Here is a 25,758-nt window from a genome sequence, read left to right on the forward strand (position 1 = left end):
ACAGGAAAGAGTGGGTTCTGCGGGGAGGAGGGCTGGCAGAGAAGACCCGCGCTGGCCTGGGCGCACACGTGATCAAGGGGAAACTCCGCCTTCCCTGAAACCTCCCTCAGGCCCCTCAAACAGGGGTTGGCAACCTTGACCTGCAGACTGAGTCTGCTCTGCTGCTTATTTTTGTATGACCCACAAACTAAGGATGGTTTTTGATGTTTTTTAATGGGTGGAGAAAAGTCAAAAGAAGACTTACATTTCTTGCCATGTGAAAAGTATGTGCGATTCAAATTTCATAGAAAACAAAACTACCTTTTATTGGAAGCCAGCCACGTCCATTCATGACGGACAGCCTATGAGTGCTCTGAGCCCTTGACTACAAAACAGAGCTGAGTCCTTGAGACAGAGACCATGTGGCCTGCAAAGCCTGGAATATTTACAGTCTGGCCCTTTACTGAAAACAGCTGTGAGCACCTGCTCTAAAGGATGCACAAAAGATAAAAGAGAAAGGAAGAGAGAAAAGGACAAGAGATGGGAGGAGGAGAGGAACACTCCCCGGTTTCAAAACTTACTAAAAGCCACAGGCATGAAGACAGTGTCACACCATCCTAAGCACAGGCATAGACATCTACAGAATAGAACGGAGAGGCTGAAAATAAATCCATTTGTGTACGTCATGCTGATTTTTTTTTTCTTTTTTTCTTTTTAGGGCCATACCTGTGACATATGTAAGTTCCCAGGCTAGGGGTTGAATCAGAGCCACAGCTCTCCCAGTGCACACCACAACCACAGCAATGCAGGATTCAAGCCGAGTCTGTGACCTACACCACAGCTCACGGCAATACCGGATCCTTAACCCACTGAGTGAGGCCAGGGATCGAGCCTGAAAGCTCATGGATACTAGGTGGATTTGTTTCTGCTGTACCACGACGGGAACTCCGTCACGTTGCCTCTTGATAAGAGTGCCAAGACCATTCAATGCGGAGGGAAAGGAGTGTCTTTTAAAACACATGATGCCAGGACAAGTGGCTCCGTGGGCAAAACAATGGAGTCTGATCCCATCTTTACACCATGTACAAAAACTATGTCAAAATGGACCAAGGCCTAAGTGAAGAGCTAAAACGATAACACTCTCAGAGGAAGGGTCTTAAATCTTTGTGTCCTTGGGTTAGGGAAAAGATTCTTAGACATCACACCAAAAGCATGAGAAACCAAAGAAACAGATAAACCACACGTCTTCAAAATTAAAAACGCTCTCACACTGAAGGACACCGTCACCAAAAGGAAACGACGAACTCAGGGTGGGAGAAGATATTTGCAAATCATGTATCTGATAAGGGTCTTGTGCCCAGAAAATAGAACTCTCAGAACTGAAAGATAAAATAACAACCCGATGTAAAAACAGGCTGAGGATGTGAACAGACCTTCCTCAAAGAAGATACACACAAAAAGCCAACAAGTACATGAGAAGAGGTGCGGCAGGCATCACTAGCCACCGGGGGAAAGACAAGTAAAACCACAATGAGATGCTGCTTCATGGCTCCAGATGACCGCGACGGGGAGAACGGAGGCAGGACCCAGCAAGTCCACCCTCAGGCGTACCCCCCACCCCTGGAGAACTGAAAGCAAATGCCCCCACAAAACCTCTACTCGATTCCTAGCAGCCCCAAAGGAGAAACAACCCAAATGTCTTCAACGGATGAAGCGACACACAGCATATGGTCCATCCGTCCAAGGGGCTATTACTCGGCCGTAAAAATGAATCAAGCACAGATACGCGTCATGAGACGGTTGAACCTTGAGCGTGTTATGCTAAGAGAAAGAGAAGCCAGACACAAAAAGCCACATGTTGTAAGGTCTGAATGACTCCATTTACACGAAATGTCATGAAAAGGCAAACCTAGAGAAACCCGCAGAGAGAGAGAGCAAATGGCTGGTTTCTAGGGGTTAAGTGTAGGAAGAGGGGGCACCCTAGCTGCGAGCCCCCCCCTTTGTCTCACTATCTGTGCCCATCTCTTTCAGACGTGTGATCCAAGACTTGGCTCAGGTGACATGTGCCCTCCAAGACGGCCTCTCTACGCATCCACCACACCCCGGGACCCCTCTCTCTCCGCACCCAATCCACGGCACTGCGGCGGCCTGAACACGTAGTGCTTTCCCCTGCGAGACGGGGACACAGAGCAGCAGGGCCGGGTCCCCGCGGCTCCATCCCTGGCACTGAGCTCAGTTCGGCCCTGCTAGTGTGCAGAGGTTAGAGAGAATGAATGAATGAGGGAGCGAGTAAATGAAGAGAGAATAGGAAAGGAAGAACAGAAGAGAAAAAGAGAAGGAAGGAAGGAAGGAAGAGAGGGAGGGAGGGGAGAGAGAGCGAGCGAGCAGGCAGGTGGCCGGCAGGCAGGCGCAGGACGAGAGGAAAGGAGAAGGCCGTCCGTCATACTGGCTGTGGCTGTGGTGAAGCAGCAGAAGACTGCAGTCCCATTTTACAACAAACTGGTCTTTGGGGTCGAGCTGTGTGCCTGCGTCTCACCCTCGGCTGGAACGCAGTCTTTCAGAATCGCAGGCCTGATGCCCTCCTTTCACCCAGAGACATCGCCCAGGCCTAACTGGAACTCTCAAGTTTGCAGACGAGGGAAATACGGCTCCAGATGTTAAAGGGCACAGCCAAGGTCGCGGCCCTGGCACAAAGCACCCTGGGGTGATGGCCACGTCACCACAGACCGGGGCCCTGGAGGCCAGCATCGCCCTTCCGGGTACAACAGGGGCTCGGAGAAGCCGCCCAGCCACCCCGCATCTGGAGCCCCGCCGGCGTCTGAGCAGTTGGGGCGCAAACGCCTGTCTCAGCCACCCAGGCGGCTTCCTGGACGGGCATCTGGCAGGAGGCAAGCAGCCAGGGGCCGCTCCCACTCCACCAGCAGCACACACCTTACCCGGAGGTGTCACGCCTCACCTCGCGCTGAGGCCGAGCTATCATGTCTCCTTGGGCTAAAAACGGTGCCGTGCTCCAGCTGCCTTGGCTCCTTCCCTCTCTCCACACAGAACTGTCTGTCTGTGAGCCCTTCTCCCGCTGCCTCCTGTCGCTGCCCTGTGCCCGTGCCACTGTGGGGCCCGAGCAGAGCACCCAGTGCTGTAGGGCATCCCTGGAAAACAGCTTTCTCCTCCGGGAAAGCAACGTCACAGATGCTGCATCTCGATATAAAGCTCTGGGGTCCGGTGTGGTCCTGATCGAGGCCTGGGCGCCCCCCCTCTTGTCCCATCCTAGCAACTGCCCTAGGAACAAAGCAGATCTGAGGCCCAGAGACCAACAGGAGGCCCTTGACTAAGCATGTCCTCCCCACATGGCACCGGCTCCTGGCAGAACCAGGGGATGCACCCTCCACTGCCCCGGCCGAGCCTCCAGGGAGCAAAGTAAAATAAATCTGTGCTGGGGACCCACTCGTGGATCCACTCCACTCCTGGATGCACTCCTGGATGCAGCTACTGGGGACAATCATTTTAACAAAGGGGGAATAGGGATTGAAATTAGGGTTTGCTCAACTGTGCCCGTGTGGCAGATGCCCACAGGAATGCATACAAATGGAAGGAAGCAAAGCCTCGCTCAACATCTCTCTGGCAGGTTGTCAGAGCCCCCGCAGGAGCGCAGTCCCCAAGACGGGCACAGAGAAGGGTGGGTCCGGCTTTAGATGAGCAAGTCAATCCCCAGCCACCTCCCTGCCCCTCTTCAATGTAATAAATGCCACTGTTTTCCAAGCTGGAGAGAGGACAGCTCAGAATTTTAAGAGACAAATGTAAGGGGCAACGAGCTCCTTGCAAAGGCCCTTCATTCTCCACATGGGCCAAGGCCAGGGAGTCACCGCAGGTGTCAGTCAAGCTGGTCTCAAGGCAGAGAAGCCACATGCTCTTTGCAGAACCTCGCATGGTCCGCGTACGGCTCTGGGATCCTCGACCCTCCCCTGGGCCAGAGGGAGGGCTGACTGGCTTGAGGTCAGGCTCCTCGGGTGCAGCCCAGACCAGCCCAGCCTAGCCTCCCCAACCCCCAAAGACTTGCCCCTCCTCCGCTGCTTTTTATACCCAACATAATTGACAGCAGGGGCCCCCAGGGAGGGCTCCCTTCTCCTGGAACCACAAGGAGCTGACTCTATTCCCTGACAGAGAATCACAAAGTGGCAGCTGGAAGGCATGGCCCTGGCACAATGGAAGTGTCCCCTGGAGAGCATGCTGCTCTGGCCCCTCCTTACAGGTGAACTTGAAGGTTCTCTCAGGAGCAAACAGCATCATGGCCTCTCGGGGTCCAGGGCGGCAGGTCCAAGGATGCAGATGCAGGCGGCACTGTCACGAGGCGGAGCCCAAGACGACCCGGAGCACTCCGAGGGTCACCACAGGCCCTGGGGGGCTGGGGGCACTTCCGGGTACACTGCTGTCACTCTGAGAATCGGCACAGGGGAGGGACGAACACAGGGCAACAGCAGCCCCCCTTTCCAGCCACCAAACACCTGCCCCCCACCTCAGGGCCAGATCTCTGACCTTGGGGCTCCCTGACCAGACACTCCCTATGTGGGGTAAACAGAGAAATGAACACAGTTACTGAGCACTGACTACACTGCAGAAGCTCTGCTTAATGCTTCACGTCAGCCTCCGAAGGTGTTCCTGATACCAGCCCCACTTTATAGACAAGGAAACAGAGGCCTGGGGAGCCCAAACAAGCTGCCCAAGGCCGCACTGAGGCCAGGGGGGTGGTGTCTGACCCTAGAACCCACACCCTCGCTGCCCCAGCATCTTAAGGGCCATGAAACCAAAGGCGCCTGGGAAACTCACCCATTACCCCGGACCAGGGAGGGAGTCCCGGAGGTGTTAAAAAGCATGCAGACCTTGAGGGCCTCAAAATAGGGGGCAGATGACACACCCTCCGGCACACAAGGCAAGCGCAGGAGAGGAACATCAGAAATGCAGACAGCTCTGGCTGGAATGAGGGGTTTTAAAGCAGGTGGTGGACGGGAGTTGGTGAATTTCCGCTTCTGTAACATACGTTCTGGGATCTGGTAGCGCTTTCATGCAAACACCAGAAAGCTGAGCGGGGCCTTTGATCTCTACAAATCTCATTATTTTCCAGTTAGAAGACCGACTAAAGAGAGCACTCCAATTAGTGGACATTAAAGCCGAGGAAGGGGGCTGGCTACGCAGACGACTCCTTCCCCTCAACACTCCCCTCCCTCTCACGTGTCTTGTAACCGACCAAAGCTGCCTGGACGGTGGCTAAGCATGCTATGACGACTGTGATTACCCAGGCGGGTGGGGGGCCGGGGAAGCAGAGCCCTGCCAAGGCCCTAGAGGAGTGGACAAACCCGCTTCTCAGAGCAGCACGGCTGCATGGTGGTCCCTCCTCTGGGAACCACCTCAGCCCCATCCGTGCTGGAGGCCCTGCCAAAGACCCACCTTGACCCACACCTGACCCTGAGAAGCGGCCCCAGGCCCAGCCAATCCCACTATCCAGTGCCCCGTGTTCCTGGGTTGGTCAAGGTCACCCAAGGAGCCTTCCCTACGAGTAACACACAGTCACAGCACTGCAGAGAGCTCTCTGCCCACCGGCCTTGGTCCCCTGGAAGAACGAAGACCATGCACGCAGCAGGAGGAGATACACAGCAAAGGGGCCGGCTTCCTGGCCTCAAGGATGGCACTCCTGCTGCCACCCTGGCTTCTGTGAGTTTCCATGGTGTTCTTCTGACTGTGTGAGCTAATGGCTCTCATCCACCTTTTTTTTTTTTTTTTAAACATTTAAACTAACCAAGCTCCTGCCATCAGCCTGTGAAGGATCCAGACCCAGACTGCCCTGTACTTGGACTTGATAGGTCAGATGGAGGGTCTGACTCTGGGTTATACCTCGTGAGCTGCAGCTGTGAGCACTGCCATGCCGCTGGACACAATGTGCTGTCTCATGGCTCCTATTTGGGCCCTGCCCTCCACTGTGGATGCCATCCCAAGGTCAGGGTGACCTTCGTCTCATCACCCTCCCAGCAGCCCAAGCATCTCTTCTCCAGAAGGGGTCTTTGCTGAACTCTTGCCTACCCGGGCCTGAGCGAAGTGCCCACACCCTGGACCGCACAGGGCGCGACATTGACGGCGTTTACCCCCCAAATGCATCTGCTTCCTCCACCAGACCCTAAGGTTCCCTGGGGACAAGGGTCCTGGCTTAGAACATAAAGACCTAGGAAGCACTCCAAGTACCAGCACCCATGTGTTGGATCAGTGAATGGGGAGGATGGATTCACGCAGCCAGGGTTGCCAAGAAGCTCGGGACTCGCACCCACGCCAATGACAAGGAAAGGCCTTCCTGGGTGACCCATCAAGGCAGCTCTGGCTGAACACGCCCCAGTCGCCAGCACCACAGCATCCGTCTTATTTGCTTCCCAGCACTAAGTAAGTGCAGAATAAAACCACAGTACGTGCTTATCTGCCCATGGCGCCTCTGCAGTAGAATGTACACCCTGTGGGAACAGGGATCGCATCTGTTTCAGCTCTTTAGTACAACCCCAGGGCACAGAAAAAAGGCTGGCACAGAAGGTGTCCAGTAAATATTTGTTGGTGGGTTCCTTGGTTGGCTGAAAGAATGAATGAGCGAACTTCCAGAAAGAAGCCCGTGAGCCATCCAGCCTGCACTGCGAGCCTTACCTCACCTCCCGGTGCCAGCAAAGGGCTCAGGTGACAGCTCAGAAGACAGGGGCCACCAGAGCATCCTCCCTGAATTCTTAACATTTTGAAGCAGAAAATGTTTACTTTGTCATTTCTTGATGTTGATTGAATCGGAGAAAAATGAAAGAACATTTTACGTAACACAGATGGGCTCGTTTTCTGAAACTTTTTGCAAAAGGTCAGAATTTTTTTCCCGCCCAGAGGGAAGGAGTATTTCGCTTTCCGATGCGCTCCGCCAAAGCTGGCTTCTTCATTCCACATGGAGCTGGACAGCAGCGTTGTTCGCGCTGCGGATCCGTAAGAGAAATGTGAGAACGAAAGGAAGGCCCGACCCCGAGGAGGAAAGAGAGAGAAGGATTGCATGCTCCCTCCTCCTCCCAGCGCCCCTCGGCTTAGTGGCTGGGGTGATGCTGTCTGGCTCTGCATGGATGTGGCACTGCCTGGGGGGCCTGGCCACTCCCCCGACAACCCCTTCTCCCCACCACCTCCCCAGCTCCCAGGTTGCTCTCCTCTCTGGGCCCAGGAGCCAGCAGGACCCTCTGCCTCTCTGCCTCGCCCGGCTCGTCCCAGTACAGCATTAGAGATTGCTTCAGGCATCCCTTCCTCCTGGAACCTTCCATGACCGCCCACCCCCACTGGCAAAGAGAGTGAGGGTCTCTCCTTATTCCCCCGTAGCAGCTTCTATAGCGCTCCTTATGGAGCTGACAACGAGGATGGCAGGAGTCAGGGAGTAACAGCCACATGCCAAGTACAAACTATATGCAGCCCGGACGACATCTGAAGGGCTGTACGTGTGATCTCATTTCATTTATGTATTTACTTATTTGCTTTTTAGGGCCGCACCTGTGTCACATGGAGGTTCCCAGGCTAGGGGTTGAACTGGAGCTATCTATATCTGCCGGTCTACAACACAGCCACAGCAACGTGGGATCTGACCTGCATCTGCGACCTAATCCACAGCTTGTGGCAACCCTGGATCCTTAACCCACCGAGGGAGGCCAGGGATTGAACCAGCATCCTCATGGATCCTAGTGGGGTTCTTAACCCACTGAGCCACAACGAGAACTGCCAAACTCCCAAAATTTTTAACATGACGCAGTTGATTCTTTATCGGAATGGTCAAAGACATTAAATCCCTAGGGTAGACCATCATGCAGCTATGAAAGATGGTTTTGACAAAGTGCAGAGTGACATTGGCAAAATTAAATTAAAAGCAAGATACAAGTGCACTCATGGGATGATTCCACCTAGAGGAAAAAAATGCATAGAGAAAAGGCTAGAAGGCGGTGTTAACTGCAACTGTATCTATGCAGTGGGACTGAGTCATTTGTTTTCCTTCGTTCTAACTTTCCTTTATTTTCCAAATTTTCTATAATGAACATGTACTACTTTTAGCATTTTTTGAAGTTGGTTTTTTTTTTTTTCTTTTCCTTAAAGCAAGTGGCTATTATGAATGAGAGCTGAGTCCGAGCTTATTTTAATCCTTAGAATGGACGCCATTCTGAGTTCTGATTAAGGGTAATTCAAGCCTTTGAAATGTCCAAATTGTCTCTGTTGATTTTGGGAGGCGAATAATTGCATTTTATACTAAACTTATTTGCAGCTCCAATACAGCTCAAAACCCTGTTTTGATTGCTTGTTTAGCGAACGAGTAACATCAGAAAATGGGTAAGAATCACATTTGCATGATGGGTGATGAGGCAGGGAATTACAGTGGGGGTAAAAAGAAATGGGGGGAAAAGAAAACTCCTGAATATTCAACAGCACATCCTGAATGCAGGGCCTTCTCCTGCATTCACAGTCACACCCAACACATTTCCTTTCCCCTCCGTGGAATCTCCTGCATCCCTCAAAGGCAAAAGGCACACTTGGTGAATAAAGCTGGGGTCCATGCGTTTCATCGAGTTTGCTATCCTTTTTTCTCTTTGGCTGAACCAACAGCACGTGGAAGTTCCTGGGCCAGGAATCGAACCCACACAGCAGTGACCTGAGCCAGGTCCTTAACCCGCTGTGCTACCAGGGAACTCACCTTATTTTCTTTAAGCAAACAGCCTGGGAGCTTGCCCTCAGAATGGGTCTCCTTTCTGCCTCCAAGAGAGCTGGCTACTTCAATCTCCACATCATTTTCAGCACAAGGGAACCCTGATGCTCGTGGTCTACAAGACACTGAGGAGGACCCCTGGGCCCTCTTCCCTGGGACCGCCCCTGGGGTTCTGGCCTTTTCTGATCACAATCTGGGGGTCTACGGCACTTTTTTTTTTGTCTTTTTGCCATTTCTTGGGCCACTGCCTCAGCATATGGAGGTTCCCAGGCTAGGGGTCCAATTGGAGCTGTAGCCACCGGCCTAGGCCAGAGCCACAGCAACGCGGGATCTGAGCCACAACTGCAACCTGCACCACAGCTCACGGCAACACCGGATCCTTAACCCACTGAGCAAGGCCAGGGATTGAACCCGCAACCTCATGGTTCCTAGTCGGATTCGTTAACCACTGAGCCACAACGGGAACTCCTACAGCAATTTTTTTTTTTTTTTTTAAACATCAAACAGCTCCAAATATGGCCTGTTCTTCAGGGTCACCACTTTCTGGATTAAGCATCAGTGGTCTAGTGAACAGAGAGCAAGTCCTGCAGCTAAAACACGCTTTTCCTGTCATGATGGATGTCCTTGTTTGCTTTCCCCATGATTTCGTCACAAAGAAATCCGCAATGTTGAGGTCAAGGTAGAAAAAAGGAAAAAGGAAGAAAACATCCAAAATCGCACTGGCCAGAGAAAATCATTCTGGGGTGACAGCAGAGACTACAAACCTGGCAATCCACGAAGGGTCGAAATCTGAACTACATGCCAACATCTTAAAATAAGAGTTTTTAATGTTTAAATCCAAATTTCTATTAAAAAAAAAAAAAAAAAGCCTGGAAGATGGGCGACACAGAGCCCAAGTTCCTGCATGGTGACAACTGGCTGGCACTGAGATGTAGTGAACTGAGTCCTGTCTCACCTGGGCTCTGTGGACATCCAGGTTGGCTCAGCTGGTAGAACTTTGCATTTTATTTTCCTTAGGCTAACATACACATTTAAAAATGTTTAGGTCATCCTTTAAATGGGACTAAAAAATTATCCTGTTTAGTTACCTCTTTTCCCCTGTTATGTCATATCTAAGAAATAACCTCCCAAGCTGACATATAAGAGCTATTATCACCTTTTTGTTTTTTGCATATTTCTAATAGTATCTTTTTAAGTTTTCTTTAATTTTTTTCAGTGCGGTTTATTACAGGATATTGAACACAGTTCCCTGTGCTACACAGTAGGAACTTGTTGTTTATCCATTGCACACAAATTAGTTTGCATCCACTAATCCCAAACTCCTGATCCATCCCTTTTCCACTCCTCCTCCCTCTTGGCAACCACTAGTCTGTTCTCTATGTCTGTGAGTCTGTTTCATAGATAAGCCCATGTGTGTCCTACTTTAGACTCCACATATTAGTGATAGCATGGGGTATTTGTCTTTCTCTGTCTGACTCACTTCACTTAGAATGATCATCTTTAGGTTCATCCATGTTGCTACAAATGGCATGATTTCATTCTTTTTTATGACTGAGTAGTATTCCACTGTGTATCTTCTTTATCCATTCCTCTGTCATGGACATTTAGGCTGCTTCCCTGCTTTGGCTGTTGTAAACAGTACTGCAGGACACATCATCATTTTTAAGGGCTATATAACACTTATCTATCTTGGCTAGTTTTTCCATGAGTAAGCATTACTTTTTGAGGTCTACCATACTACGTTTTTTTTTGTTGTTTTGTTTTTTTTTTGCTTTTTAGGTCCATACCTGCGGCATATGAAAGTTCCCAGGCTAGGGGTCAACTCGGAGCTGTAGCTGCTGGTCTATACCACAGCCACAGCAAACATGGAATCCAAGCCACATCTGCAACCCACAGCACAGCTCAGAGCAACTCTGGATCCTTAACCCACTTAGCAAGGCCAGGGACCGAACCTGCATCCCCATGGTCTTAGTTGGGTTCATTAACCACCGAGCCACGACGGGAACTCCCATTTTTTTCTTTTTTAATATCATATTACTACTCCACCAGACACTCCAGTTCCCCTCTCTGCAGGGCTCCCCTGCAGTGCTCCCTGTAAGAGGCTCATTCTTCCTGGCCCATTACCATCTGGCTTGACACGAGAGCAGAATGCCCCAGCTCAGGGATGCTGCTTTGTTTTGGATTCTGGCAGGCGGACTATGTGGCCCATAATCACAGCTGGAGCAACGAAAGGGGAATTGACATGCAGTAACCTTAATGCTGCCCTGCCAATGACCCAGATTTGAGGAATGTTTGTTACAACAGCATAATATAGCCTCAGCTGATTGATAAGACCAAAGTGTTAAAACTTTATAAAAATAAAAGTAACTGAAAAGCTAAATAAAACCACTTTAAAAGACTGCTGTCCAGTGCCCAAGCCTGGCTCTGCTGGTCTTGGCAGATTGGCTAGGGCAGTGGCTCCATGCACATGCTCAGTCTGGGTCAGAGGGGTCCACATGGGCCCTGCACGAAACCCACTAACTTTTATGGCCGAGACACAGATGGTTACTCTTGTCAGTGGCATCCAAGGGTAGAAGAAAGCAGAACAAAAACCAGGTAGCTTCAAGCAGCAAGATGCTCATAACACGAAGAGAACTTAGAAATGAAGAGTGACCAAGGGAGGAGCAGATCCCAACACCCGTGTGGCTCGTGTGCCCTGCAGACACGTGCTCTCTGAGTGAGAACTGGCCAGGCCTCCCCGGACACAGCGGGGCTCAGGGCCTGTCCTTCCATCTCTCTTTCTCTCTCTCTCCACTGTGTATATATCCCTCTTCCATTCTCTTTCTAAACTACTCCGGTTGATGAAACAGAGTGGACTTCACTGAACTGAAACTGCATCGGGGTTTCCTGTGCAACCAAGGCTCCTGGTCCTTCTCCTCCACCACGGGCCCTGTCGCTGAAGAGCCAAAATGATCCGCTGCCTCCTTGACTAAATAATCAATGTACAGGTGGTGATCTAGAAGATGGAGTCCTTGAGGGGGACCTTATGACACTTGTTGAGCTAATGATTATCAACAGTTTCACTCTGTTTAATCTCCCTGGGGTCAGCCATGCCCGGGTTTTGATCCTGGTTTCTCGACACATGCTGGGGGCCCAGCTTTCTCCTCTCTCCTGCTCCCTCCACTGTTACCTGAGGCCCGCTCACCTAGGCCAGCCCACATCACCCACACCTCACCATCAGGCACTCAGAAGGCCTGGTTGGGGGCGGGGAGGGGGGGTGTTTATGGTGAAAAAACTTATATTTAGAATAAAGTGGTTAGACTCAAGTTTAGATGATCCTAAATTTGCTGCCAACACCAAGGCACCAGAGACAGAAACCAGTTGAACCAGTCGAACCAGAAACCAGTTTCTTCTCTCCTTCAGGCCTGATCAGGGAAGGAAGCTGGGCCATGTTCAGGTCCCAGAGCTTCTTCTCAGCCTGCTTGACCTGGTGCTGGTTGGCCTTGACCTCCAAGGTGGAGCCAAGTGTGTTGGTATTTCCAGCTTCCTCAAGGCTGATGGAGCCATCAGAGGGAACCTGGTGATGGCATGACGGTCACCCTGCTTCTCCTGTCAACCACAACGGGCACCTCCAACCACATGGCCTGCTTTTGTATTTAGAGAAGCGCAATCACCTGGTGAGTATTTTTTTAACCTACTTTTCACTCGACATGGTGAGATTCATCCATATTGTTGGCTGCAGGTCTTCTCCTTGCTGTCCAGTGCTCTCATGGGTGAATGTGCCTCTGATTATTTATCCATCTTCTGTGGTTGGGCACGTCTCAGTGTGGTTTTGCACTTACTTAGCTAATTGATCAATATGTTTCCCCTCATTAGACTCTAACTCTACGATGACTACTTTCTTATCACAGTAGTCCAATCCCCCCCACCTTTTCTTTAGGGCTGCACTTGCGGCATGTGGAAGCTTCCAAGCCAGGGGTTGAATCGGAGATGTAGGTGCAACGCCGGATCCTTAACCCACTGAGCGAGGCCGGGGATGGAAACTAGTCAGATTCGTTTCGGCTGCGCCCTAACAGGAACTCCCGTAATCCAATCCTTAACACAGTGCCTGATCCATAACAGGAGAAGAAGAAAGGAAGGGAGGGAGGGAGGGGGGTGGGGGTGGGGGCGGCTAGCAGACAGGAAGGAACATGGGGTTCCCAGTGCACCCAAAATAGGACCCTGCCTCCCAGTACAAGGTCTGTTTCAATAGTCATGTTAAACAACTTCCCAGTTCCTGCCTCCTTGAGCTCCTTTTTTCCTTGCATATTACCTGACACTAAGCCCCTAGGCTCTTAAAGGATTCCTGCTTCTTTACTGCCAATAAAGACACTTAGATGTTATTAGTAAAAACGTGCAGGTGCCCCAAGTCTCTGGCTCCCCAAAAAGGCTGCTGACCAAAATTCTAGTTGCCTGGGGAGGGGCCCTAAGATGGAACATTATCATCGTCATGTTACCAGACGGTCAAGAGAGAAAACTATTCACAGTTCAACCGCCTTCTCAACTTTCTTTGTAAAAGAGGCACCAGTGGGGAGGGGGAGCAAGCAAATAATACCCACCAACCTCCTGCCTGCCATGGGGAGCAGAGAGTGTCAAGGGGGCCTCCCGGCTGGGGACTCATGCTTGAGGCAGCGGCCACACCCTAGAGGGACCTCACGGTCCACTCTGAAAGGGCTCTTCCTTTCCCTGTGAGGGACGCTGACAAGCTCAAGTCCCTGCAGGCCACGCAGGAATAGAAATTGGCTCCTGGAATTTGTAGAGAACACATCGTCCTCTTAAAACAGAGTCTTTCCGACCCCACCTGCCATGCTCTGAGACACAGGCACAGGGGAAGCCGCGTGGCCCTGCTTCCCTCCTGCACCAACTCAGAAGACTCTAAGTGCACTCTGTGCAGCCTGTGTTCTGTGACAAAAATAGTGACCGGCCTGGACACAAGGTCCTTGCCCAGCTCAACAGCTTCATCTTCTGCCCACATGCCTTGACTCATCATGCACATTCCTGTTTCCCATTGCCTGTGTGTCTATGCTGGCCTGTTCATTCATTTAATAAATATTTATCAGCAGGCACTTGTCTAGGCAGGAGGATAGAGCAGAAAAATAAGAGCGCTTGTGGAGAAAGTGTGAGAGACAGACAATACGCAAACACATAAATAAGTGAAAGATGAGCGCTGCCCTGGGACAGCAAGACAGGAGCGCAGAGGGGACTGGGGCTATTAAGCACCTACCAAGGGCCGGGTACTGTGCTTGGCACTCTTCTTAGACATCCTCACCTAGTTCTCACACCAACTCGCCACAGGAGGTGGCTCGCAGTCACGTTTTACGGTTGAGAGACACGGCTGGTAAATATAGAGGTAGGCTTTGCATCCTGATCTCAAGCCCAAGATGTTAAAACAAAATAAACAAACTAACTAACAAAAAAGCAAAAACAAGTGGCAGAAACCAGGGCAGCCGCAACTTTATTTTTCCTGAAAAGAGGTAGAGGATCAAAACGATGGGCACTAAAAGCCAAGACTGGTGCCCTAAGGGGGTGATGAAAAGAAGCTACTCACACATGCTTCCAGCAAGTCTGGGCGAAGACCTAGTCAGGGAGAGAGCGCATGCGAGGGTCCCAGGGCACGTACGGGGACTAAATAGGACTTTCCATGCCCCAGGCTCGGCCGTGCCCTTGACCGAAGAAGAGAGTCCTGGATCTTTCTTGAGATGATGGGGCATGTAAAGGAAACAGAGGCCTCTTCCTATTCCTGTAGCTGTAATGACAACGTTCCCAATGGAGGGATGTGTGAGTTTAAGGAGATAAAACATGGAGAGAACATGAGCACAAGGGCTGGTAGGTGGGAAGTGCTTGGGAAACACAGCTGCTGCCGTCATCGACCCTAGCTATACCCCTCAGTTCCCGTCACCAGCCCTCTTCCTCGTCATCTTCATCCTCACGAGCATCGCCAGCATCACGGGCCACACCCTCCTCCTCACGGACCTTCACCCTCGTCCTCATCAACCATCCCCCTCCTCACGCTCCTCCTCAATCCCCTCCATCAACTATCACTATTCTCCTTTCACCATCACTCGTCATTTTCATCCCATCATCATCACCGTCACCATCCTTAGCCCCCCATCATTGTCATCCACCATCTCCTCCTCCCCCTCTTTATTGCCCATCTGTCTTTCTTAGGGAAACTTGGCAAAGACAGAGGTCGTGTTTTCCTCTTAAAGAACACACAGCTGGAAGGTCATCTAGACCTAGGTTTGCAGCTCATCCCTGCTGCTCACCAGGTGTGTTATCTTGGGCGGGTTACTACACTCTCTGACCTGAGCTTATTCATCTGTAAATAGAGAGGAAAATACTTGCCCTCATGGGGTGGCGGCAAGGAATCAGAATCATGCATATGAAAGGCTCCGTAAGTATAAGTGCCTGCTATTACCAGCAGCTTTGTGTATCTCCTTCCCATGTCCTTTTTTCATAAAAATGGACAGGATCAGGGCAGGCTTGGTAACATGACTCCAAAGTCCAGCGCGATGCTTCCTCTAAATCACGTGCTGCAAAATGCAGTGTGGTTTCCTTTCCGCATCTTCTAGTAACTGAACTATCCTAACGTTTACGTCTTCCTGGCTCCCTGCCGCCCGGCAGCCTCTTGTTGTTGTCTGGGCGGGGGGGGGGGGGGGGGGGGGGGGGGCAGACCAGACGTCCATCACCCCAGGGGGGAGACCTCTCCATCTCTGCCACCCTGTGTGACGGTCACCACACTGTCCCTTGGGACTCCCTGAGACCCCAGTCCGCATCCTCCTCTCTGTCGGCCCCTGAAAAAAAGCAACCTCCACGTGGCCGCCAACTTGAGCTGCTGCCTCCAGCTCGAGACAGCCCGAGCAGTCTGGCAGACGTTCCCTCCGTGGGGAAGTCTGGCACGGAGCTGCAAGTCGCAGTTTCTCGGGGAGCGCCTGCCGGCGGCACAAGGAGATAACCTTTAAAGGTTGGACTCACAGTGCTTTTCTGGATCTGGAAGGGGTAGGAAAAAAGATCCTAGACTTAAAGTGGCAGCCGCCCTCCCCCAACTGACTTCATTAGGAGACAGAGGCTTCTCAAAGCTCAGTCCAGGGAGGGAAAAAAGCCCAAACCACAACAGCTTGAATGGTGCAAGTGCATCCGGTTCAGATGAGCACTCACTAAGGCGATGCAAGACCTCCCCTCGTGCCAACACGATTCAGGTTCTAAAGATCATTTGAGGACTCACCAAGCTCGGGGAGGCATCTGCTCACTAATACTCAGGGTTAACTTTTTGTTTTTTAAGTCATTATTCCTGTGCTGCTGGCCTCAGGAAACATCCATCACATAAGCATAAACCCTGAGAGCTGGCGTTCGAAAAGCTGCCTGGTGGCTGACAAACTGTTTCTAGGTCTGCCTCTCTCCACCTTGGCTGAGTGTCAGGTGGAGCGGCGTCTTCAGGTGAGGAAACTGCAGCTCAGCTCAGCCCGGAAGCTCCAGGTGGTGGTCCCAGCTTCTAGCCACGACTTAACCCCACAGTGAAGGGGAGACGGGCAGACGCTTGGGCCCAAACATCTGATGAGCTGGAATGAAGGATGGGCTAACCTGGGTTCCGGGCCCCCTGCTGGAGAGGAAGCCAGTTCTAAGCCTGGGGGCTGCCGCTGTGCCTACGAGTGCAGATATGTGTGTATCAAGTTCCCGTTGTGGCTCGGTGGTTAATGAACCCGGCTAGTATCCATGAGGACATGGGTTTGATCCCTGGCCTCGCTCAGTGGGTTAAAGATCTGGTATTGCCATGAGCTGTGGTGCAGGTCGCAGATTGGGTTCGGATCCTGTGTTGCTGTGGCTCTGGCGGAGGCTGGCGGTGACCCCTAACCTGAGAACTTCCGTTTGCTGCAGATGTGGCCTTAAAAAGCAAAAAAAAAAAAAAAAAAACCCTGGCACACCCATCTTCCGGTCCACAGACACGCATCTGTGCCCAGGTGGCCCGCACCTGTCTGGTTGAGCAAATGGGAACGGAGGCTGAGCCTTCTGTGTCCATCTTCAGAATAGTTACACAAATAATGGCTCCTTCATGCTAGGAAACACTCTGCAGAAGCTTAAAAAGAGTGAGGAGACAAGAGGTCTACTGACTGGGGAGGATACATGTATCATATCATCCCATTTATGTCCAAGATGGCCAATAAATGTCCAATAAAACTGCAACAGCATCCAGTGGATCCACGTGGGGAAAGTCCTATGTCCCAAGGACCGCTGGCAACGTTTGGAGACATCTTGGGTTGTCATGACTGCGAAGAGGGGAGAGGTGGCACCAGGCAGAGGCCTGGGATGCTGCAGCTCAACACCCCACCTCACACAACGAAGAATTATCTGGCCCCAAATGTCAACTCTGCTACCACTCAAAAACCCTGGTGTAGAGACACAACTGGCTCCTGACCAACCCCAGGCTATGAGCAGCCTGCAGACGTGGGGGCATGTGCTCTCTTTCAGCCCCTCCCTCTTCCACTGGCAGGAGCAGCGTCACTGTCCTTTAGGGAAGCAGTGCGCTCCCACTGGCGCAGGCTCAAGAGAAGGAATGTGAGCCTGGCGCCCTTGCGGACACAGAGACTGTGGACCAGGGGCATGGCCCCTCCACTGAGAGGCAGAGAGGCTCGGATCCAGGACCCCTGTCAGCACAGGGAGAAGCAGAGGCCTTTCCAGTGGGGCAGCTGAGCCGAGGGGATACAAGCCTGGTGGCCACAGACATCCCGCCATCTGGCCGTGAATAGAGCAAAACAACCCTCTGCAAAGACTGGAGATGGGGTGCCCATGCCCCTGAGCCCCTCAAGTTCAAGCTCTGTACACCCTTGGCCTTTTCCAGGCAACAACCCATGAACAGCCTCTGTTTCTCATTCTGGATGGAGCGGGGTTTCCTTCTCCTCCAAGGAAGAGAGCACACGTGAAGATGGAGAGTCCGTGTCCTCAACAATCGAGTGGGCAGCTAGTTGCCCACGTTGCCCCAACTTGAGGAGCCCTGGCCTGGATGTGAACGGGGAGCACACCGCGGGATCAGGCTGCGTGGGGCCGAGGAGAAGCCCTGTCATCCGGGTATCCGGGACGGCTCAGCCTCACCCTCCACCGCCAGCCCTCGTGCCAAGACACAGCTCCCCACCTAAGGCTGCCCACGCGGGAACGAGCGCAGGGACCAGAAAATGGAAACTCTGAAACTAAAGCACAGGGGCTTCTAGGGGTGACACTCTGGATGCTCTGGGTAGGATCACTGTCCCAGCGGGGCTGTGAGTTGCAGGATGCTCCGCAGTGAATGGATGCTGTGTGCGTGACTTGTGAATGGAGAGATGTTCTTTCCTGATCAGGTTAACGTAGGGGACACTGGCATATGGTTTTACAGATATTGATGAAAAGCAGTAAATTTTCTAAGAATAAAAGTATCACCAACCAATTAATTCTGCACCATTTGAACTCTGTAACAGAACAATCATTGGTATTAAAAAGCTGCAGATGAATATTATCAGGCGTGACTAAGTGATCGTGCCAGAAAACAATCTTGTTGTTGTTATTCTGCAGCATGCCGCAGCTTGATACGGGATCTCAGGTCCCAGACAAGGGTTGAAGCCAGGCTACAGCAGTGAAAGCACCAAATCCTAACCCCTAGACCACCAGGGAGCTCCTGCCAGAAAACACTTTCCCGACATGCAGGGATCCTCTAGTTCCAAACAACTGCCGTAGGCAGGCAGCTTGGGGCTGTCCCATGTGTGGGTGATTCGGGCTTCCGGGAGAGTCCAGAGCCCTCCTCACTTGATCCTGCTTGCCACCCGCACTTCTCCCAGAGCCCAGAGGACAAAGTCTGCAGCCACATGGAGACAACGGGGACCAAGACCCCATCCATCCGATGACGATGACGGAAGGCTGAAAACACCCACCTGCGGCGGGCAGACCTTTTCTTCCCCGGGTACAAGGAAGATGGGTGGATCCAGGGAGTTAGGAATTTCCTAAGTCAAGAGCTAAGAACGGGCAAAGAGAGAGAAGAGAAGCAGAGAAGCAGGGAGGCTTGGAAGTGGGGGAGTGGGGGAGGGAGGCGGGGAGAGAGAGAGAGGGAGGGAGGGAGGAGGGAGAGGAGAGGAGGAGGTGGAGGCAGGGAGAGTGGGAGGAGGAGCAGAGGAAGGAGGGTGGCAGAGAGCAGCAAAGCAGAGAAAGAGGGGGGAGAACTGGAGAGAGACAGAGTGGCCAAGGGGAGAGGGGAGGGAAACGCCAAGCCGTCAAGCCGCTGCCATGCTGACACACTGGCCCTGCTTTGCACCAAGTCCCGCAGGGAGGTGGCCAACCCCTTGGCCCTCAGGACAGACACAAGGGCACAGGGGAGCCAAAGAGCCCCAGAGAGGCAGGTCCAAAGAGGCGGCTTCCGTGTGGAAGCTCCTTCTGGAACCCAGGCCCTCCAGCATCTGAACACAAGGCGTGTGCCGTGGGGCAAAGGAACCTGGGTTAAACACCCAAAACGGGGAGCCTCTTTGCCGAGGGTGAGCTGGAGAAACACAAAACTGCCTTGACGACACACGTTGGAGGGACGTGGAGGGGCACGAGCAGCACCCACGGCCGCTCACCGAGGGGAGGAGGCCAGATGAGGCCCCCGGCCACAGCCCCGGGGCTGAGGGACAGGAGGGGCACATCCAAGAGGAGCTGAAGGGGACTCAGCTTTTGGGGGGGGGGGACCATCAGCGGCCTTTCTGGTTTTCTCCCCTTCCGCGGCGAACGTGACCTGGCTGCTTCAGGCTCAGCAGGCTGAGGAGGGGACCACATCATCCCTGTCCCTGAGCTCACCTGCAGAGACAGGATGGGATGGGACGGGATGCGGGGGGGGCGGCCTCCAGTCACACTCTGGGGAGAGGCTGCCCATCCCGCCTCCCGGGCTCCACGGCTTTACTGGGAAGGTTTTCTGTGCGTCCTCTGGCCCCAGAGCTCCTTCCCAGGACAGAGGTGAATTTAAAGGCCATTGCTTTTCACCACCTCGTGACAAACCCAAATCCTTCTGGGTGTATTATAGGGAAGGGTGGACGTCCAGGGCCTGGGTGAGAGAACACTCACCTATCAGCCCAGCCCAGGGCCACCCTGCCGGCCTCACTGGACGCCCTGGATGAGTGAGGTCAGGTCCTGGGAGGGGACACCTCACTCCTCCTGCTGTAAATGACGACAGACCAGCCCCATCATTGGGTGGATAGAAGGTTTGAAGGAGGCAGGAGCCAGGTCCCGGGCTGCACAGCGTCCTGAGACAGGATCGCAGCCCTCCTGCCAGGAGAGCTCCAGGGAGGAATTAACTCATCTTGGGATTCTTATGTTTTTACCTTTTGCTCAGGCCAGGGGGCTGGGGAGGGAGAAGAGACAACTTTTCTTCCTGTGTAACGACAAGACTTCATGCAAACACAGCACATGGTGCTTGGGGTGGGTTGGAAAAATCAAGGTTTCTGGAAGTAACTGCTGATTGCATTTCAATCCCCACCCTACCCCAGGCGGTCCTGCTGAGTTGGTGGGAAGGTCCTATCCCCATCTCTCAGCTACAGAAACATGGACACTTGTGTGGTGCCCAGCCCAGCGGAGGGACCTCTAACCTGCGGGCACTAGCATGTTTGCTGCCAGCCTGCAAGGTCTTGGTTTTCTGCTCCTGCACCACACACAGGGGACAACTTTTGCCCAGGCTGGGACCCCACTCTAGCTTGGAGGCCTCGCCTTCCAAGCTCCTTCCCCCAGACCCCTCAAGCTATCTCCTCAGGCTGCCAACAAAAATGCCAAGGAACCTCTCTTACAAAGAAACAAACTCCAGGGGTTTCTGTTATGGCTCAGCAGTAACGAACCCAACTGGTATCCATGAGGATGTAGGTTTAATCTCTGGCCTCGCTCAGTGGGTTAAGGATCCAGCCTTGGCATGAGCTGTGGTGTGGGTCGCAGACATGGCTTGGAGAGGGCGTTGCTGTGACTGCGGTGTAGGCTGGCAGCTGCAGCTCTGATTTGACCCCCAGCCTGGGAACGTCTATATGCCAAGGCTGTGGCCCTAAAAAGACAAAAAAAAAAGAAAAAAAAAACAAAGGAAAAGAAACAAACTTCACACTTGCGAAAAACAATAGCCAGGCAAGAAGCATCTTTGCTGGGACTTCCATTTTCATCAGAATCTCTCTTTAGACAAGGGAAGGATAAGGACTAGCTGCCTGTGATGGGGGCGCTGGAAAAGAGACTTCGAGTAGGAGAACAGATCACATCTCAGCCAGGGAATTCTTCTTTCTCAGGTTCTGGCTCCCTGGCAGTGGAGGTGAAGGGCAGGAGTGGTGGCCAGGGTGACAAGGGCCCGTCAGCTTTGCCCGATGCCCTGCAGGAGAGGAGGACTTCCCCACAGCCCCCTGCCCTTTTTATGTGGGGATTCACACTCTGCCTCATTTGGAAAAAAGCTTTATTTAAGGTGGGCTTAGAAAAAGTGACACTGCTATCTACAAACAGCAAGGGAAGGGGTGACTCTGGGCCAGGCAGCTCTCAGTGTCCTGGCCTCTGTAGGAGGCCAGCCCTGGGGTGGGGAACAAGGTCCGTCCACGTCTGTGCCGCTCACACGTGCTGCCCCCCTCACCCGTGCCTGGGGGCGGGGGCATGTGGCCTTGAAGAGGAGACGTGAACAGCCCCTTCGCCTCAGAGGCACCGCTGTCCCTTCCTCCCGTTCCGGCATTAGAGGAGGAGCTGGAAGACGGGACAGCAGCCTGGGCAGGCTTCCTGGGGAGTGTCTGCTCCAGCTGAAGCTCAGAGGCCCAATGACCCCCCTTTTTTAAGGGCCCCAGGTGCAGCATATGGAAGTTCCCAGGCTAGGGGTCCAATCAGAGCTACAGCTGCCAGCCTAGGACACAAGCACAGCAACAAGGGATCCTTAACCCACTGAGTGGGGCCAGGGATGGAACCTGCATCCTCATGGATACTATTTGGGTTCGCTTCCATGGAGCCACCATGGGAACTCCCCCAGAGACCATCTTTTAGGACCAGAGGAGACCCGGCGGTGGGGTAGGGAGTGGTCTGGCCAAAACACACAGGCTGGCAGGCCTGGAAGCCTGGGCTCCAGACCCCCTGGGCCACATGCCTGCCTGAGGCCAGGAGGCTAAACATTCAGGGGACACCCGAAACCCTGGATCTGTCGCCTGACCTTGGCTGGGCTGGGCCCTCCTTCCTCCCTTCCCTGGAAGGCCCCGCCCCGTCTACAGAGCCGCTCTGTGCCTTCACGTCCGGCCTCCCTCTCCACCTGACGCCCCCTTCCCGGCCTCAGGTGTCCCTGCAGAGATCACCGCCCTCTGCCCTCCACTCCCAGGGCCCCTGGACACCAGCCCTTCCTTAACCCCACCCCTGCCCCGGACTTTCTGCGGAGGACATCTGTCACCGTTTGGGTGGACACCCCCAAGCAGTAATCAGGAGACAGCCCCACTGCCCCGTCAGCGGGAGTGGCGTGGCCACAGCCTTCCTCGCCTTTGCAGATCCCCGTTTGAAACATTCTGCACTCATCTAACTACTAACATCCGCCTTCTCCGCCAGGGCTGGGCTGCTTCCGTCTCAGATGTACAAGCAGCCCCACCCTCCCTTCCCAGCGGAAGCCAGACACCATGGTCCCTCGCTTTTCCAAAGTTCGCTTCATGCCACTTTGCGTTCACAGAAGACCTACAGCAGCCCCTATCTTAGCTAACTGAGCGAAATCCGACGTGGACTTTCGCTTTTACACAGAAAGGTAATTGCTCCTGCGCTTAATGCCATCCTGGCTTATGGAAGGTTTCAAAGGAACACCCTGCTTTCGGAGAGAGGGGGAAGCCTGTATCCAGTAAGTGATGATGGTGACTGCAGAACAGAGAAAAAATGAACGCTGCAGAGCTGCACGACGAGAAAGTTAACAGCGCCACGACTAACCCTCCAAATCACCCGATAAATACCCTGAGCAGCTCTCGATAAAACTGGGGTTGTTTGGGAGTTCCTCTTGTGGTGCAACAGAAACGAATCTGACTAGTATCCATGAGGATGTAGGTTCGATCCCTGGCTTCGCTCAGTGGGTGAAGGATCCGATATGAGAACTGTGGCCCATTCACAGTCAGAGACCGCCTTAAGGAGCAGAGAGAAGACACTGTACCGAGTGCATCTCAAAGAGAAGGGCTCCTTGATAAGTGTCAGCCATAACCAAACACCAGTGGCCACACAATGTGAAGACGGCCAGGGGTAACGCAGAACTGGGGATGGTACCCCCTTGAGGCCACCCCAAATGTATTCCAGCAACACACACTGAGCACATACGTGTGTTTAGTTAATCCAGACTTACACGCCAGCCATGCCGTGACTCCCAAGAGGTGGCATCAAACGAGGGTACCATCTTGGAAAATCTCCCTGGGGAAGGCCAACAGGGCGGCGATGCCCTGGGGTCACGTGCAGGCACCCTGGAGACGTGTGGACAATATCACTGGTGCAATCCACTACTCAGTAAGTAATAGTCATACTTCAATTCAAAACAAGACGAAACCTGGCACCAACAGGGCAGCTTGGGGCTGGCAAAACTCCATTCGACTAGGGCTTGGGCATCAGTGCTTTCAGGCCTCAGGGAGCTGCACGGGGAAAACGAACTATGATACTCGGTTTCGTCTCTGAGCCCCAGACTCTGCCTCCAGCAGAGCTCACCTCTCTGCTGAGCTGCGTGGGGCTGCTGGACACGGCCTCTGCATTTCAGCTGCTTGAATGCGGCTCCCACCTCCCCGCCAGACCCAGACACTTTGAGGACAGAGGGTCTCGTTCCTTGCAGCCCCTGAGGCAGCCGCTGCGGAGCCTTTGATCAAGTGGAAGCTAACTAAAGGCCTGTGGGAGCACAAAACGTGCCCAGAGACATTCCACTCGGCAGGGAGAAATTCTTCTATGTTCACTTCCAGAGGTAACTGCTTATCACAGGTCAGGCAGTTCTTAGGCCACTGAGGGTAGCATCTACACAGTAGCTGTGTGCCAGGCACTGTGCTAACCTCCTTACCCGTCGTCCTCCAGTGTCACTTAACACAGCAAGTGGCCTTCTGTCCCTCCTACCCCCACCTCTCTCTGCAGCCCTTATCTCATGAGGCTGCTGTGGTTCCTCGAGAGCACCTGGCCCCCGAGACTGGAGGTTGGGAGGGTAAGTGCAACGTCAAGCCTTGCTCGCCAGGGGCTCAGCAGCCTTGAGCACATGCCTGGCACCTAGTCCATCCTCAGCACACAGCGTTGGGATATATAAAGGAATCGTACTCGAAAGGGGGAAAAAAGTCCCTCCTGTTTGAGAAGATAAAAGCCGTTGTGGGGAATAATACTGACACGTACATCCAAGGGGAGGAAAACGGACTTTTTTTGCTTTTGCCTGTATCAGGCTTTCCCAGAAGCCCTGGGCAGCCCAAGAACAGCTGGAGGTTAATACGCCGAAATCCTCAGAGGGGCACAGGTGCTTGACTTGGAGGGCTGGAAAGTTCTCGGGGAAGGAGGGAGCAAGAACAAAGGCAGAGGTTCCCACAATGTTGCTTATCGTGCAGCACATGAGGCAACCTGGCTGGAAGGAAACTCAGAAGGCCAGGAAGCCACAGCTGCCTGGTTCCCACCGGGGGCGGGGGGGAGGACTGACGGGAATAAGAGATTCCCTCCGGCCTCAGACCTGGGCCGGACCCCTGGCACCTGCAGGGGTACTTGCGAGGGCGGAGGCTTCTCATCAGCCCACATGCCTGCAGCTGCTATTCCCATTTCTGTGCTTGGCTCAACCATCTCATCCTTTTCTGCTTAATGAATTCCTCCCTCTCCGCTTAGCTGCACACCAGGCAAGCATAAAGGCAGAGCCGTAGGATAAAGCCAACCAGAGGGCCCGAGGGGCGAGCCGTCTCAGGACCAAGATGAAAAGGGCTGAGAGACGGGAAGCCTGAAAGCGCAAAAACATCACCGTCCTCCCAACCACCTGCAGCTCCATGCAGCCCACCAGCCCCTGTGATCTATTATTAACACGAAAAATAATGGATTTTCCCTGCACCGCATATATAAACACGCCCTGCTAGACTGAACCCTGAAAGCACCTGCCCAGAGCACACGGTTTCCTTTGGGGGGGACGGGGGGTGAGGGGTCTCAGAGGTGGGATGAGTCTTCCTGGGGACCACCTTTTCTCTAAGTCAGGACAGCCCCCTGTGGCCCCGAGGAAAGGGGACTCATCCTGGAAGGAGAAAGCTTTGCTGAAACAAAGCAACCTTCTTTACAAAGGAGACGCAATCAGCTGCGCTTTGCAAATGGAACACCGCAGCGCAGCTGGTCTTTTCTGGTGCCTATGTTCAGAGGCTGAGGTTAATCTCATGTAGAGGACTGATTCCAGCTGTACGTAAACAAACGGTGATTTTCAAAGAGAAAGACCTAAGGATTCAGCGGCTACGTGTACTGCTGCATTATTTCACTCCAATTTAGTGGCTGTAATGTTTGCTTAAGGAAAAAAAAAAAATTAGTGGATTGCTATAACATGCCCTTATAAACACTATGGTAGGCTATTAAGACGGTGGACCTCGATCTTGTTTGGAAGTCGGGGTGTTTGAGGAATAAGACCAAACCTTTGCCAAGGTATAAACTAGGAAGTAATTGATGAACAACAAACGTAACTGTGTTATGTGCAGGGGACAGAAAGTCAAGCCTCACACACAACCTGTGTTAACAGAGAGAGAAAGAAAGAGAAGCTAAGCAAGACCATTAGTAAATAGGGCTTTGCTTTTCTTTTCTTCCATGCTGCTTGTTGCTGTTTCATCATTTTGTCTCTGGCTAGTATCTGCAGGTAGCCAAGCATTCGTAGGCGCCAGAAGTAAGAAATACTTGTGGAAGAAAAATTGGGAAAGGTTCTAGACATCCATTTTACCTTTGTTCTGAAAACTGGTCAAATGCTGCATTTCTTACTTTTGTTTTTTCTCTATTTTATGACCACACCTGTGGCTTATGTATGTTCCTAAGCTAGGGGTCCAGTCAGAGCTGCAGCAGAGGCCTACGCCACAGCCACAGCAACTCGGGATCTGAGCTGCATCTGTGAC

General features: G+C 52.8%; 1 protein-coding gene across 4 annotated transcripts in view; it reads right to left on the reverse strand.

Annotated features, from left to right (window-relative positions):
* Positions 1-25,758, reverse strand: part of SNX29 (sorting nexin 29) — a 551,544-nt gene that overhangs the window by 144,088 nt on the left and 381,698 nt on the right. The window lies entirely within an intron of this gene.

Source organism: Phacochoerus africanus, chromosome 5, assembly GCF_016906955.1.
Source record: "Phacochoerus africanus isolate WHEZ1 chromosome 5, ROS_Pafr_v1, whole genome shotgun sequence".
Taxonomy (NCBI): Eukaryota; Metazoa; Chordata; class Mammalia; order Artiodactyla; family Suidae; genus Phacochoerus; species Phacochoerus africanus.